Source organism: Ailuropoda melanoleuca, chromosome 3 (assembly GCF_002007445.2).
Source record: "Ailuropoda melanoleuca isolate Jingjing chromosome 3, ASM200744v2, whole genome shotgun sequence".
In the NCBI taxonomy this organism is placed as follows: Eukaryota; Metazoa; Chordata; class Mammalia; order Carnivora; family Ursidae; genus Ailuropoda; species Ailuropoda melanoleuca.
Genome location: NC_048220.1, coordinates 84,287,842 through 84,304,968, shown reverse-complemented (window position 1 = coordinate 84,304,968; position 17,127 = coordinate 84,287,842). Strand labels below are relative to the sequence as shown.

General features: G+C 50.0%; 1 protein-coding gene across 1 annotated transcript in view; it reads left to right on the top strand.

Moving 5' to 3' along the window:
* The first annotated feature begins 230 nt into the window (after window positions 1-230).
* CPLX2 (complexin 2) overlaps window positions 231-17,127 on the top strand; it is an 82,707-nt gene continuing 65,810 nt past the window's right edge. Inside the window, exons 1-2 of the mRNA XM_019802285.2 lie at window positions 231-479; window positions 12,061-12,140. The gene's annotated coding sequence lies outside the window, so the exon portion shown is untranslated. The remainder of the gene's footprint in view (window positions 480-12,060; window positions 12,141-17,127) is intronic.

Genomic DNA, 17,127 nt, shown 5'->3' with positions numbered 1-17,127 from the left:
AACAGAGCAAGTACAACACTTGCATGTGGTTGTTGGTCACGGAAATGGGCGAGGGTGGGGGGCGTGGAGTAGACTTCCAAGGCAGACTGCCCTTTGTCGTCTAAGTAACAGGACCCTATGTTCCCAAACTTCAGGGCAGAACTGACTCTATGGGGAGCTCTCCCCATGTCTCCTCTTGGTTTCACTGCTGGCGCCCTCTCTCGTCCCCGTCGCCAGCCCCCGCCTCCTATCTCAGGAAGCTTGGGTCTCCCTGGGAGCGGGTCTGCCCTTGGGGGAGGCCTCTCGGCTTTGTGCCCTGCAGCTTGGCTGACACTCTGGGCGGACCGAAGAGGGGCTGGGCGCCCCCCGCGTGCACATGTGCTAGCCCAGGCAGGAGGGAGCGCCTCCGCGGAGGAGTGCAGAAAGGGGAAGGAGACGCGCGCCAGAATCTCGGTCCCGGGCGCCCTGGTCGGCCGCGGAGGAGCTGCAGCCTCCAACAGGTTCGTAGAACGCACGCTCGCTCTCTGTTGCTGAGCCGCCACCTCCTCCGCTGGAGCAGGTTCGCCGGAGAGACCCTAGCCATAGGCCCCACGCCGCTGAGCTCCCTAAGGGTGGCTGCCTCCGGCCCTCCTTCCTTCTCCCGGTAGCTCTCAGCCGCCACCGGCTCTTCCGGGGAGAGGCGGAGGGCGCCACGGGCTCCTTCTCGCTTCAGCACCACCTCGGGGACAGCTCCCGCCCCCGCCGGGGTCCTCTCGCCGGGTCAGCACTGCACCCGCAGACAACCGCTCTCCACCGGCTCTTCTAGGTTCAGTGCCACGGCCTCCGAGGACAGTCCCTCGTCCCCGTGGACTCCGCTCCCGGCGTCAACACCGCGGCGGCAGGCAGCTCTCACCGGCCGCCTGCTTCCTGGCGAGCCGCGAACAAAGCCGAGGGGCTGGGGCCTCCCGCGTTTCTCGGGGGTGGGTGGTTGCATCGATCGGGGATTTCGGCTTCCCGCAGAGCAGTGTCTCGGGCGAGCTGGGGAGGGGAGCCCAGTCACAATCGCGCGTCTCTGGCTTGGGTCTGCAGTTCGCTAAGGCCTGGCCGTGCAATGGCGGGTCCCAGCTGGAAGTCGGAAAGAGGGTGGAAGGGGAGAGAGGCACAGAAGGGTCCTGGAGTCCAGTGGGGCGGGCTGGGCCTAGGATAGAAGGGAGGAGTGCGCTGCCCCCTCTTCCTTCCAGACCCCCACTTCCACCCTAGCTCAGGACCATGGACTTCCTTCGGAGAGCCTAACACAGATGCCGGAGGCTGACAGCTGCAATCACTGACTCAGGCTGTCCCTGGAACATCCCTAGAAAGTGTGAGGCTGAGTTTCCGTGGGGGAGGGGGCCCGAGAAACCGCGGGGAAGCCTCCGGAACCGGGCAGCTACTTGCTTTTCCCTCCCTCCTTCCCAGGGTTCCGCCCCCACCTCCGGAGTGTAGCCGGAGAGGAAGGAAGGGGGAACGGAGGGACCCAGGCAGCAGGCTGTGAACCGAAGCTTGGCTTGGGGAGGCTGCAATTAGAAAGAAAAGAGGTTGAAGGAGCATGAGAAGCTGGGAGGCTCCCAAACTGGGAAGCCAGCTCCGCGGCAGAAAACCAAATGTGTAAGAGGAAACCTTTTCTCTTGGAGCAGAAGCGTGGAGGGCCCTTGCTTCACGTGACCCTCTCAATCACTGGTAGTCTCTACCGGGGAGTCAGCGTAGGGGGCAGAGGTGATTTGCCCAAGGTCAATCGGCAATTTAGTAGCAGAAATGGGCCTAAAGCTCAGGCTCCCCAAAATCCTGGGCCTGTTGTATAGCATTCACGGAGAAGTGTTTTGAAACGATGCAGGGAGAAGAGCAGAGTTGTTTCCATTCTGAGTCCAAATCTCAGCTCTGTCACTTACTAGCACAGGACCTTGGGAGAGTGATGAGAAGACAGGTTAATAGTACCCACTTGTGGTGAGGATTTAATGAAATACCTATATAATGAGCTTAGGGCAGTGTCTGGCACATAATAAGTACTCAAAAAAAGAGCTATCGTTTCTGCTATTATTCCCTCTGTAAACATGTGCTGAAGATCTCTTATGTGCACTGGCTCTGCACTGGGGAGATAGAGAAGTGTCCTGGGGAGGGCACAGGCCAGCAGAGGAAGCAGAAAAGAAATCAGTTGCAATATGATGCCATAAGTGCTATAATCAAGGTGAGTACACAAGGCGATGGGATCTCAGAGGCAGAAGTGATGAGCTGTGGTGAGAGAAGGGGAAAGGTACCTCAAACAGATGGAACTGTGTGGAAAGGCCAAAAGGGGTGAGATCAGGGTGACGTCACTGTGCTGGAGAGTCCTCGAGATGAGGATTGTGAAGTAAGAGTAGAGAGAAAAGCTGGAGCCAGTCTCCAAAGGGCCTTCTGTGATGAAATATTTCAACCTTATTTTTAAAAAATAGAAAGAATACTATAATAAACCCCACGTACCCATCATCAAGCTTCAACAGTTGGCCGATCTTATTTCATCTATACCCACACCCACTCTCATCACACTCACACACACACACATACACACACACACACTTATTTGAAGCAAACCCAAAACATCATATCATTTAGTGCAGAAAGATTTTTAACATCAACAACAACACCCTGCCATTCAAATGTTGTCCTACCTTGGAAGTCTCTAACTCAAAACTATGACTTTCCTTCCACAATCTGTTCTGAACATTCCTGTCCTTAGCGGAAAGTTTTGAGAGAGTTTTACCCTATGGTGATGAGCCATGTGCATTCTTAGAGAAACTATTTCAGAAAAAAATGGAGGGTATATCAGCCTCAACAGATTTTACCAAGCCAGAATTGTTTACCTTCACTACCTACACTGTGGCCAGAGTCCAGTAACTATTTGCAAGGGTGACCAAAAGACAAATTGAGCCCCATCAAGAAAAAAACAAAAGTAAGAGCTTCCCTTTCAAATAAATCTGAACCATAAGCTTATGAGGACAGAAAGCTTGAAGTCATGGAAATCCTTGATTTGGAAATCGTCATACCCAACAGCCACATTTTAGAGATGAGGAAGACAAGGGTCAGAAACAGGGAGGAATTTACCCAAAGTTCCACAGTGCTGAGACCAGAGGCAAGACCTTTAAGCTCATAATCAAGAGTTCTTGTCAGTTCACCATTCTGCCTGAAAGATTAGGTCCTAGTGTTTCTCAGTCCATAAAACTGGGATGCCATTTGCTTCCCAAGCTCAAAGAGCTGGAAGGAGAATGGGGAAGTGGGGCAAGAAACGTCCTTTCTGGTTCTCAAGAGGATGAAAACGTATAGCAGTCGGTCTTTGAGACACCTTGACATGTTTCCCTTCCATATCCTTCTGAAGGAAATCTACAGATATCAGGCGGTGATATCTACATTCTGGCCACCGTGTGCATCTCCTGCCCCATCCCTTGGTTCTCATTAACAAATTTCTGCAGTCAGGCACCCAGACCTCATTTCTGCACGTTTTTGCCCACCCCGACTGTCTTAACCAGATGCATGTGAAGCCTCGCTTTTTCCATCTGCCCCAAATTAGGCTGCACATCCCTCTCAGCTACAGACCACCGTTCCTCTGAGGTGCGAGTAGCGTTTGGCCCAGGTCCTGGCAGGACTCAGAGCTCTTGTGCCTTTCTGGAGCATGAAGTCTCTCCTGTTACTGATGAAATGCGATTGCTGTGAAGTCACCATTTTGCTTTTCAGGGATGTCCCTGCCTGCAAAATGGGGAAGGCGGTATCGCACAAGTTTCTCTGAGCCTTAGGTGGACAAATTAAAGTACATGTAAGGGGTTCTAAGCATCCCTGGTGAAGAGAAGTCAGCAGAGAATGGTCAATAAAATTGCCCCCCTTCTGGGCATATGACTGCAGGCGAGACATAGGAAGGTGATAAAGATAGTGAATTTCAGCTTGTGAAATTATCCCAGCTTTTAGCCTGAGATGAGACCAATTCAGATATATTATAACACATACATTATTAGATTAGATTAGATTTTATTATGATGATATAGGTTCTCCCCACTATCTGAATGTTCGCTTTATGTCACATCACTTTTACGGAAGACCTACATCAGTAGGTCACTTTTCTAACCAAAAGAAGTTTGAAGAGGATTTCACTTTTACAAAATGGTAATTGCTTCTTTGCTGTGCACCATTTTGGTTTACAAAGGGTTTCATAAGAACGCTCTACTTTCAAATAGAAGGGGAAAGCTGTATTATATTATATTATCTGGGCCTAGTTGAATTGCAATAGGTAGGATTGATTCCAAAGGGACCTTGGCGAGCATTTATTCTCCCTCTAACATTTACTCACTGAGTGGCTGTTCGGCGTCAGGCATGGTTCCAGGTATGGAACAAGACACCTCAGATCCCTGCTCCCGTGGGGCTTACAGACTTGCAGTAGACACAGTCATTAATAACAATTAAAAAGTAAATATGACAACATTTAAGCAGACAGACGGACCAATAAGGAGGGTCTGTCTGAAATGGCAACATGACACTCAGGCCCCAATAACAAACAGTCAGTCACGGGAGGATGTGGGGCCACACATTCCAGACGAAGGAAACAGCTCGGGAAGAGGCCCTAAATGTGAGCCTGGTCTCTGTGGGGACAGGCAGGAGGCCGGTGTACCTGGAGCAGGGAGCGAGGGGAAAAGTGGCAGCAGAGGAGGGTGGAGAGGGGGCAGGGACCAGTCCCTCATGCAGAGCCTTCTAAGCCATGGTCAAGATTTGGGATTTTATTCTAAATGCAACGGACTGTCACTGAATGATTTTAAGCAGGAGAGTGATATAAACTGAATTTGCTTTAAAAAGATGCCTCTGGTTACTGCATGGAGAATGGATAATATGAACACGCTGGGCCGGGCACAGAGCAAGCAGAGAAGGTGACACATAGCTTCAGCCCTTGAGGTGTTCAGCATCCAGCAGAGAAGACAGGACACAAACCAGAATAGCAGAACCCTGTGGGAAGGAAGGGATGTGCAAGGCATTGTGGGAACACAGAGCTAAGAAGAACCCTTTCAGCCTGGGAGGCATCAGGGAGGGCTTTGCAGAAGTGGGCAATGGCTGTTGGAGCGCACCTAGGAAAGGAGAGAGTAGGGTTGGTGCCGAGGACAGAGAACAGTAACTTAGCAGCAGTGGAGTGCACGAGCTGGAAGTCTGGCTGCCCAGTTTCAAATCCCAGCCACACCATTTAGTAGCTGTGTGGACCCACACAAGTTACTCACTTCTCTGTGTCCCAGTGTCGTCATCTTGAAAATGGAGATGGCGAGAATCACAATACTTATTTCAAGGGAGTTCTATGAGGATCAAGCAAGTTAAATGTTGTGAAGCATTTAGACAGTGCCTGGAAAGCACCTAGAAAGTGTTGTATGAGTGTTGGTTAAATAAAAACGGAGCAAATGGGAGTGGGAGGGCAGGAGCCTGTGGTGGAAAAGGTCAAGTACAGCCAGCTCTGAGAGACCTCGAAGGCCGGGCCAGAGATGCCCATCTTCTCTGTAAGCAACAGAGGGCCATTGAAGGCCTTTAAGCGGGGAGACCAGGAGAAGAGAGTAAGCTAAACCCTAAGGCCTCGAGAGGGAAAGGGACCTACCCACAGTCACACAGCCAATTACGGGTGGGACACAGTCATCGGTCCCCCCTATGGATTCAGTATTGAAGGAAGGTAAGGGCAGTATGTATTTTGTTCCCCCATTGCATGCTCAGGGGGAGAAGGATGCCTAGGAAACTCAGTAAGTATTTGGGGAACACACTGCTAAATCAACAGCCAAATCATGCAGGGAAAGTCGGAAACCTTGAATCCTCAAGAAGGTCAGCGCATTTCCGACAGCGGAGAAAATGCTCTCAGGAAAATCAACCAAACTCCTAGAGATGTTGACTTGGGGGCCTCAAGCCCTCTAAACCCCAGCTCTTCTTGTAAGAGAAGACTCTGCCACCCCCACTGTCCAGACACCCACTCAAGCTGCAACAAGCGTTGCTGCATGGGTTCAGAAGTTAATCTTGGTGAAGTGCCTGGAAGATGAAAAACAACTATCCCCAGACAGCCAGCGTAGTAATTGCCAATGCGGAGAAAATGGATCTCTACATTTGCAAGAGGCAGGCCTTTGTGTTCCACAAGAAAACAGCCATTAGAATTCCTGTCTCTGACTCGTCAGGCAGCTGTGACAGCCTGGTGGGCAAGGAGGGTCTTGCAGTTCAAGGAGCAGATGGCAAGAGACTCAGAGGAACTCAGATGCAGCTATCCCGTTCCCAAACTCCTGCTCCGGGCAGGGCGTGGGGCCAGGCATTTCTCCAAACTGGAGAGAGCTCCAGCCCACGCATTTCCTGGCCAGTGACTTCAGGCCAGTCCCGTCTTTCTCTAAGCTTCAAGGTCATCAGCTAAACAACAGGGATAATACTCACTGGCCCCCAAACTGGGGCTTTTGGTTTTGATTCTGACCATGTTGCAATCCCATTTCGCAAATGTGGAAACTCAGGCCCAGGGTATGGTTCACTGATTCTTCAATACTCACTGAACACCTATGATGGGCCAATAACTGTCTGAGAGCTGGGAAGACAATGAAGAATAAGACAGACAAGATAAAGTCCGTGCTCTCCCTGAGCTCACATTCTAGTGGGGAGAGGAAAGCAAGCAAGTAAACAATAAAATAATCTCAACAAGTTATGTCAGGGCTAGGAAGGAAATAAAAGAGGAATGTGTCAAGGAGGCTGGGTCTGTTTGTATAAGGCAGGTAGGGCTTGAAGGAACCAGCATTGAAGCTGACATCTGGACAGGGAGAGGCAGCTGGCCATGGGACAAGTATCCAGGCAGAAAGTGCAAAGGTCCTGAGGTAGAAGGAGCCTGACAAAGCTGCATGACAGGAGCCGAGGGAGGGAGGGATAGAGATAAGGACAGATTGGTTAACAGGAGCCAGAGCAGACAGGGCCTTGAAGACTGGCTGAAGCAGAGTAGTAGTGACGTCACTTCTTTCCCTCTCCTCACTGGTAAGAGGCCTGATGGGGTAAAGCCCACATCAGAGTCATCACCTGGACCCCTGTCAGGCCCACAGTTCCTGCTGCCATTGCTAGAGCGGGTCAGCCAAAAGGCAAGCCAAGTGATGGATTCCCTGCTGGGATATAAGTGCATCGACTGCCCAGCTGCTGGGTGGGCACCACAGCGCCTTGCAGGCAGCATCCTAATGCCATGAGGCAGGAGGGGGGCGGGAGGAGTCATAGGGCTGGCCAGGACTGGCATGAGGTGAGGGCGAGAGGCACCTGCCTCAGGTGCAAAATGTACAGGGATGCTAGCTCAGTCATCAAAATCAATAACATTTTGTGCAATATTTTTTAAAAACAAAACTAGTGCCCAAAAAATCCATGATGAATGGGACATTAAAATGTTCAAATAAGGACAGGATTCCAGAAAGAGCCAGGCTGGGGGTAAGACAAACGGGGTGAGGCATACAGGTGCAGGATCTAATCTTGATCCTGAGATGTCCACTCCACTGCAGGGATACTTCCTGGGCCAGGGCCCTGTTCCCACTGGAAGCCAGCACCCAAAACTGGTCTGCTTGTGACAAACTGAAAGTAAGAAACTGGTCCTAGTAGGCGCCTCAGAGACCACGCTCTGCCTTGACTGTGGAGACAGAAACCCAAGCAGGGACCACACAGCCAGGAGGTGAGGCTTGGCACAGAACCCCTGCCACTGCGTACTCCCAAGCGGACCGAAGTTCGAACTCACTCCTTGTATGCTGTGGGATCCTGAGGCAGGTACATTGCCTCTCAACCCTCAGTTCCCCCATCTGTGACCCTGGGCTAAAAAGACTTAGTCCCCAGGATTCAGTAAGAGAATATTTGAAGTCCTCTAGCACCTGGCTACTCCAAGTGCATCCTGGGCCAGCAACATCAGCATCTCCTAGGAATGCATTATGCAGAATCTCAGCTGCATCTCAGACCCACTGCATCAGAATCTGCATTTTAATGAGACCCCCCCAAGGGATTGGCACGCAGGGAAAAGCCCGAGAAGCTGATCAATTCTTGGCACTTTGAAGAGATGTTCCATAAATGAGAGTGCTGCCCCTTTGCCCACCAAACCCTGAGTGAGATCCTGACTTCAGGCAAGAGGAAAAACACGAGATGGGGAGAAGAGATCTGAGGTAGCCAGCTCATTAAATTTTAAAGGATCAAGTTTCAAAGCCAGGGAATCTGGCTGAGCTCCTTCTATACAAAACCATATCGGCCTCCTTTGTTCATCTGGAAAATGGGAATAATAATAGCAAATACCTTACATGGCTGTGGTGAAGATGAAATAACATGAGTAAAACCTCGGCACAACGCTTGGCACTTAGCAAGTGTTCAATAAATGCTTGCTGTTGCTGCTGGTGGGGGGAGGGGCAGAGAACGTTCAGTAAGTGGTTACTGAGCACAGGCCATGTGACGAAATAGGTCGTGCCTGCAATAGCTCTTTGCCACTTACAAAGCACTTTCCTTTCTACCATTTTAGTTGACTCTTCTCATAACCCCCTGGGTAAGAGAGCATGGAATACATTCATTTTACGGAGGGAAAAAATCTAGGCTCAGAGAGGTAGGGTGATTTGGCCAAGCAGACCAGGATTTTTTCTTAAATTGATTAATTTATTTTAGAGAGAGAAAACGCGAGTGGTGGGGGGAGGAGAAGGAGAGGGAGGGAAAGGGAGAGAAGCTGACTCCCCATTGAGTACAGAGCCCCATATGGGGCTGGATCTCCTGACCCTGAGATCACGACCTGAGCAGAAACCAAGAGTCACATGCTTAACTGACTGCGCCACCCAGGCGCCCTGCAAAGTAGGATTTAAATCCCTAGAGTCTGACACTAGAGTCAGTGGCAGCAGCAGAGCAGCCAACCAATAACCATGGGAAAAGCTCAAAAATGGAAAAAGGTAATATTAGACTCTAGAGATGGTGCTGTTCAACCTCCTCATTTTATGAAAGGGAAACCTGAGGTCCAGGGAGGGAAAGAGACTTGTCCAAGGTCACTCAGACAGAGCATCAGCCCAGGGGTCAGAACCCAGCTCACAAGGCTGAGAGTCTAGACTCCTGTCCTGTGTCCAGACCCAGGTCCTGCACCTGATTGGCCTGCCTCCACCTGAAGAACCCAGTGGTGCGGGCTGTAGGCAGCCCAGCCTGGCTCCCTGAGTAGGTCTAGTAGATGGGAGGCATTCCAGCTCCACCTTCCTTTCCAGTCCAATCAGGAAGAGAGTACAGAAGCTGGCGTTGCCAAGGCGAGGGCTGTGAGGTTGCTAGGACACAGTTTGGGAGCAGTCAGGTGGCAGAGGAGGGCTTGGCTGGGACTGGGCAGAGACTAGGACCTGCCACAGTGATCTTCTTGCTGGGGGAAGACCTCCAACTCCACAGGGTGGCTCAGCCAATGGGAGAGTTGACTTTCACAGACCCTCCATCTCCATGCACCACCCAAATCAGGAGGCAGAGCCCGATTCTCCCTCTACCCCAGGCCTCATCAAGCACAGGTCCTGCTACCTAGCCTCCCATCCCCCCCCAACTGTGCCCCTGCCCCTGGAAGGAGCCCTCTACAGCACAAAGCCGAGCCCTGCAGTGGCCCCCTCATCACCCTCCAGCCTCAATAAAGCTCCTTATAAGTGGCCCCAACAACCTCCCAGCTTCATTTTTCTCCCCAAGGATCTGGCCAAATTCCTCCAAGTGGGACCATGCTCCCTCCACACCTTTGCAGATGCTGCTCCCTCTGCCTGGAAAGCCCTTCCTGCTCCTCTGTCCTCTAAGCCTCAGTTCAAGACTCACCTTCTCAGGGAAGCCCTCCCCGATTTCTCCCAGCAGTGAAGCATCTCTGACAAATGCATTTGTGGGGATGTCACACTGGATTTTAACTATCCTCTTTCCTGTTTGGGTCCCCATTAGACTCTGGGCTTTTTACATCTCACTCCTAGAAGGAGACCCAGGTTCCAACTGTGCAAGATCAAGTGTACTCTGAGCCTCTGTGCCCTCCTCTGTGTGATGGGCGTTGTGACCTTGGCCTTGCCAGGAGTAGTAGAAATGGTGGATGGGAAGGGCCTGGCACATCACAGATACACTGAGCGTGCTGCTGTGGCCCTGTTGTTTCTGTGAATCCCACTAGTGCCCAGCCCAGTGTGCTCACTAATACACGTGTGCTCCGTGTCCTCCTCACCTGCACGGGGAGAATAGAAACTGCCCTGTGAATGGGCTCCGAGAACAGTGAAGCCCCGTTCAAGTGGACGTGATGATAATTCTGAGAGTTAGCACTCTTGATTCCCACCAGCCCCTAGACCTGAGTCATCCTGACACACTCTGCCCACCCATTGAGCAAATGGCTTCATTCACTGAACAAAAGGTTAAGTATCTACTCTGTGCCAGGCAGTGTGCTAGCGGTCGGGCACTGGGCAGCAGGCAGACACTAAATACATAATTGCACCACCTTTCTTTCCTGGCCTTCTTAAAGGTCAGCCTCCCCACTCGGGGCACAGATGGCCCTGCCTGAGACCAGGGAGGCCACCTTTGGCTCCAAGGTGCTCCCAGGGCAGTCAGCGGGCTCACAAACACTCCCCGCTCCCCCCACCCCGTGTCCCCACCCAGCCAGTCAGAGAACAGGAACATCTGTCCTGTTTCCAATCCAGTTGCTAGTTTTAAATTCAAATACTGTCAGCTCCCTGAGAGCCGGAGCATGCTTGCCCTTTTCCCTGCGGTGTCCCCAGCATTTAGAACACAGCCTGACACAGTCATTCAGCCACTATTTACTCGTTCATTCACTCACCCAACAGATATTTATCAAGTCCTGCTAAGAGCTGGGCTCTGGGGAATCGGCAGCGGGGCCTGCTGCGCTCAGCTCTGAGTCTAGTGGCGGGACTGGGCCAGCGGAGATTGCAGGAGGAGCTAAGAGTGCCTTGGAGCTGTGGGGACAGAGGGGTTAGGTGCCTTGTTCCCAGGGTGGTTCCAGAAGACCACCAGTCCCGGGAAGGCACTTGAGTCAGCTGATGGATTGGAATCCTTGCTTCACCCAAACCGTGTCTATCACCCAGGTCACATCCTCAGTCCCCACCTCTGGAAACAACACCAGAATGTCCCCTTTCTTGAGTCCCAGCAGGACTGTGGTTACAGGAGGAAGGGAAAACAGTGGAGGAGGTGGCCCCAGGTTGGACGCAGGTGGCTGTGGTTGCTGGGGCTTTGTTGTCCAGCCCGGAGAGGCCCTGACTGCAGGGCTTGTGGGGGGAGGCAGAGTGGGGACTGTGGGTTCTCATCTGGCTCCACACTCGCGCCCGTGGGAAGCAGAGCAGATGACCTCCCCTCTCTTCACCTGTGCTCTCCCCTGTAAAGTGGGAGAACGTCAACCTCAATAACCCTAACTTTGTGAAGGCAAATCCAGCAAACCTGGGAAGTGTTGTTCAGTCAACAAATGTTTACTGGGCCCCCACTTTCTGTCAGGACTCATGCAAGGCTCCGGAGACAAAGTCATGGAAGGTGCCCTTGCCTTTTCAGGAACCCCTGGTACCTCCTAGGAGAAAGCAGGGGAAGGTAACTAACATTTGAGGGGCTACAATGTAATAGACGTCTTCACAGATATTCTTAGTCAACACGGACAACAATGATTACAGCAAGCACTTATATGGCCCTTAATGTGTGAGATCGGGCTGTTAATAGCCCCATTTTATGCATAAGGAAACCGAGGCTTGGGGAGATGGCGTGAGTCTTCCCAAAGCCAGAATTCAAATCCAGATATGACTGATGGTAAACCACACCCATTGACATGGGTCAGAAATCGCATTTAAGGCAGAAGGCCATGTGGTCAGTCATACCATACAAGCGTTGCCCGAGCCAGTGGCCAAGAAGGGCAGCTGGTATCAGGGGAGTAGGTGAGGGGGGGCCAGAGGTTGGGTCTGAGGCCAGGTAGGGTCCCATCCTGACCAGTCCCTTGCTGGAAACCCAGGGATCAGTGGTGGCCTCTGGAGAAACAAGGGCATGTCCTCAGTGGAATCTGGGGTTCAGTGCCCGCTCAGAGCACCCCAGTGAATTACCCCAGAAGTTCTCTCTCTGCACCCCTCAACACCCTCTCTCCTCCTCCAGGAAGCTGCACGTCTCTGGCATGCTACCCGCTCTGCTCATTGACTGAAGCCCCTACATCTCACCTCAGCCAAGAAGCAAAGGTAAGGGTACTGCCCAGGGTCATTCCCATGGGTGGTGTTGGTGTTCAGAGCCCCCACTCCCGGGGCCCTGATGAAGGGGGTCATGATGACATTTCCCCTCCATGATCCCCAAGAACTCCTAAGTGGAAAGGAGTTGGAGCAACTGGGCAATGTGGTGGAATGGTGCTAGCTTGCATCGTCAGAGCCGTTTACAACAGAGAAGCACTTTCTTGTGTGTTAGACCTTAGAGGCGATTAGCCCGTTTACAGATAAGGAAGCTGAAGCACAGAGAGGGGAAGCACCTGTAGCTGGCAGGTGGCTACACCTGAATTCCAACCTACATTTTCTTGTCTGTACCCCCTGGGTCCTGTGCATATTGTCTGTGCTTGGTACATACTTGGTGAAGGAATGAGTGCCTTAATGAACTGTTCAAGATCAATGGCAGGGCAGAGCAGGGCTGGAACCTGGCTCTCCTGTACCCCCAGTTCCTATGTTCTTTCTGCTGACTGTGGCTTCCTGCGCTGATGAGCTCAGCACTACCCCCCTCCCTGTACCCCGACCCCAGGATCTCAAGCATCTCATGTGCAGTGTCCATTACCCATCCCGTTGCAGACAGAAGGATGAAGGTGGAGTGGTCGGCCTCAGCCCCTCTGTCAGGTGGCCCCCAAGCTTGGATCACACCCAGCATCCCTTCATCCACATCGCCTCTTCCCCACCACCCACTACCAGGAATCCAATGTGCATAGTTGTAAACTTGTTTCTTTAAATAAACAGTCTTGAGTTTCATACCAAATAGTCTTTTAAGAGGAGGAACGTCTCCAGGCCACCTCGTATTTAGCATACAGTGAGCCACATATTTGCACAGAGAGAGTGTGTGTGGATATAGAGATCGCTCGATCGCTATAGATATCGTTGCTCACCCAGATGGGAGCTATTTATGATGCTGAGTCACTTGCAATGAATGCCACTGAGGGATTCCAGGCTGGGCTCTGCGCCCCAGCATCACAGACCTCATGGCTCTCTGCCTCATCCCCACTGTTCACAAATGAGAGAGACAGAGGGAGAGTGGTCCCCCATCTCAGTGCAGGCACAGAAGGAGACATTTTGGTCACAGGAAATAGAGACTTTCTCATCATCAGGTTCTATTTCAAATCCTTGTCCTCCATCCAGAACACCACACCCTTACAGAGCATCTAGTCCAATTCCTTCCTTGTATAGGAGGGGAAACTGGGACCCAGAGAGGGAAGGACCTTGCCCAGTGTCACACAGCAAGTCAGTGACAGAACTGGTCCTAGAGATCAGATCTTCCAGTTGCTGCAGGGGCTCTTTCCCTTTTCCTGGCCACCGTTTTCTGTTTGATCTCCAACGTCTTGGCATTTCAGTCCCTCCAAACCTGCCTGTCCTCTGAAAACTTGGAGATGTCACTGAGTACTTCTTTCTCTGGGCTTCTCCAGGAGGGGAGCTAAGTCTGGTTTTGGGGGGTATCCCCCCTACTTACTGCAGGAAATACACACTGGGCACTCAATGCAATGTGCTTTGGGTGTTATATAAGACCAAACTCAGCATCAATTCCTGGGGAACCCTAGTTCTTCATTTGAAAAAGCACCCATTTATCCCCACCCTCTCTTTCTTGTCTCTAAGCCAGTTCTCTACCCAGGCAAAAATAGACTCCCTCCCACTCACCACCCACCTCTGCCCAATTCTATAATGAATCAATTTTATTAATAGGCTTTGGGATGGAAATTTGACAAAGGCTTTTTGTGAAAGTCACCCTTTATCTCCCCATATAGTTCGCTTCTCAAAGAATTCTAATAAACTGGTCAGGTGAGATTTTGCTTTCCATAAAATATTCATTAATCCACTCTTTCCATCCATATGGTAAGTGTTTGTTTAAACATCCTTTATTATGGATTCTATCCAGTTGTTCTAAGAGACAGGGGGATGAGATGGAAAGAACGTGGGCTTTGGAATTAAGGCTGGGTTAAATTTTAACTGGCCAAGTACTGGTTCTGTATCCACACTGGTTGCTGTGAGAATTAAATGAGATAATGTCTGTAAAGTGTCTAGCACATAGTAAGTGCTCAGTGCAAGTTTGTGAATAAATGAATGACTCAGGACCCATACGAACCACATCCTAAAGGGTAAGGGACCAACTGACTCTACAGTCTGAAGCCTTGAAGTCATACGATCCCAGGAGGGTAGTTTGAGAAGTCTGGGGGAGTGGACCCCAGGAATTACACTGCTGGTTGGGATGTCTCCAGGCCAGAAAAGGAAGCTCTTTCTCCAACCCCTGTGCAAGGAGTTCCCTTAGCTCCAGGAAAAGTCAGAGTCTGGAATCTAGGTTCAAAACAGAAAACTCCTTGAGAGTAAACATTGTGTCTTATTAACTGTTGGCTTCTACTCTCCCAAAACTCGAGCCTCGCTCAGGGTAGTATGGATAGGCAAAAAGATACACAGTAAGTATGGATTGAATTGAAATGAGTTGAGTTGAGTTAAGCTGAGTAGAGTTGACTTGGCTTGAATTGACTAGTTTTGAGTTTGCTAATAGACCCAATTCTAGGACCTACCTTGGAAGAAGCTTCCTAGAACTCAAGCTTAGCTTAGACCAGGTCCCACAGCACAGGCGAAACGCCAAGATTGATGTTCTGGTGACATTCGGCGCCTTCCAAAGATGGAGGCATCTTGGAAAGAACCAGGGCTGTAGCCAGGGCTGAGGAAAAAGGGTAGAAATCTTGGCTTGGTCAGGGGCACCACAAGGCTGAATGTCCTTTAGAAATCTTTAAAACTTACTGTAACTCTGACAGGATCTTCCCATATTTTTAGAGTGAGAGATTCTTCTCTTCATGTCAGAGAAGGGCCCCTTCGGGGCACCCACTTCAGTGGGAGATCTCTAGGTTGGGGAAGGGGGCAGTCATAGATGGCCATGAAGGGAGAAGGCAGGCTGAGGCAAGGAGCCAGTCAGAGCTCCATATTGCAGATGCTGGCACAACTGTAAATTGGTCCTCCTTTTGGAATGAGGGCTTGGGGGTCTGAGTAAGGTATGATTCTAAGTCCATACTTGAATCAGGCTTGGTTGCTGAAGGGCACTGTGACCCAAGAACCAGAGTGGGGAATCAGACAAGACCTCTGGCCCCACTGGTGTCCCTTCACTGGCTCCAACTCAGGCCCTGCTTCATACAGGATGCAACAAGCCATCTAAATGAGGCAGGAATTGAGACAACAATGAGACTCAGGTGAACAGAGGCTAGTCCAACTCTTACTGTATTTGGCTGTGTCTACCTGTCTCCCACACGGGCTTGGGAACCCATCAAAGACACTACATCCATTCCTCTTGTGTCATCTAAAATCTGGATACAGGTTAGGTATCAGAGTTTGATAAGTGAATAATTAGGTCAGAGGAAGCCTTACAATGCCAGTGGAAGATTTCAAGACAGTAAGATGGAAAATTTTAAGATTTCAAAATGGCAAAGGTCCAAGGTAGAGATGCCCAGCCAAGAAAGATAACATAGACCCAGAAGTTGCCCCTCAAGAGTTTGGCTCATGGGGAAAATGGGACTAACTGAAGTCAAGAGATAGGGTGGTGCCACGTGGGTTCAAAATAACATTCTTCAAAGTTCCGGGCTTCTGGGACAGGTTCTCAGGGGTCATTGTAGGATGGATTAGGGCAAGAGAAGTTTCAGATAAAGAATATCTGCTCCCAACAATCCCATTTAAATAATTTTTAAAAGCTCAAATTTTATCTGTTTTATATATTGGATTTCCAAACACATTTTCATTTTTAACGGGTTCTTTGGATTTTAAAAAAATCCATTTGGAAAGCACTACTGTTGAAAGTGCCTTGGCATTTGGAGTTAGACTGCCTGGATTCAAATCTCAGCTCCAAGCCTTTCTGCCTGGGGGACTTCAGGAAGGGACTCCTTTGAGCCTCCACGTTCTAACCTATAAACCATCCTTCCAGAAACATGTGAGAATTAACTAAGGAGTTACAGTATTTCCCAAGGGCTGATACATGGGTGATTGATGGTGTGTGCACGATGATTTTAGGTGGTAGATGGACGAACATTTATTACTTTAATAGCTCACAATCGATGCATGTTAGAAAAATATAACTGGCACACCAAACTCTCTGATTTATGGGGAAAATATAGCATTTCCTTTTAAAATAAAATTCTGAGCTTTTTAAAATACAAATCAATTTAATGAAAACTACAAGGTAAATGAATAGCACTGATACAGCAGAAATCATGAAGGTGGTAGATGAATGACTGAAATGTGGGGAAAACTGAGATAATCTGAGTAAAATACCTATCAGTGTCTGTCACTTAGGAAGGGCTCTAAAGAATGAATTCTTGAATTCTTCTCTCAATTCCCTGAGATGGCTGGACCTAGAACCAAGCTCATCCACTGGGGCAAGGTAGGCACCCAGGCCTGGTCAGCCTGGAATACAGTGAGGTCAGTACGAGTAGGGAGCCGCAGTCAAGTGCAGGTGGGCAGCCGAGGTCAAGTCCAGACAGGCAGCTAGCTACAGGATCTCGGAACAGGCAGAGGCTACGGAAGCAATGCTTTCCACAGAGTGGGCACCAAACATCACTGGTCCATGAGGCCATTTTAAGAGCAATTCAGGCACAAGTTAAGTCACACTGGGAGAGAGTTACCCCCTTTGCAGTTGATTGCATCAAGGAGGAAGTCTCAATTGGACGTTAGCATCTATTTAACGCCTCTGTAACACTTACTGATCTTCCTTTTGGACCAAGAGGTCCAGCTTTCCAGCAACAGTATCTAGCTGAAATTAAATAACAATGTTGTATTTTCCCTGTCCTTATTTTTACCATTACCTTCCATTTATAGAATATGGTGCAGGTTTCTTGTTTATGAGAATGATCTCATTCCCTTTAGAAATTTATGTATTAAAGGTTAAAAAGTGAGTGTGTTATTTTTGTTTGGTGTAAAGTACTGAGAAATAATACAAGAGGATATATGAATGGAGACAAGATAAAGGTGGTCTTGA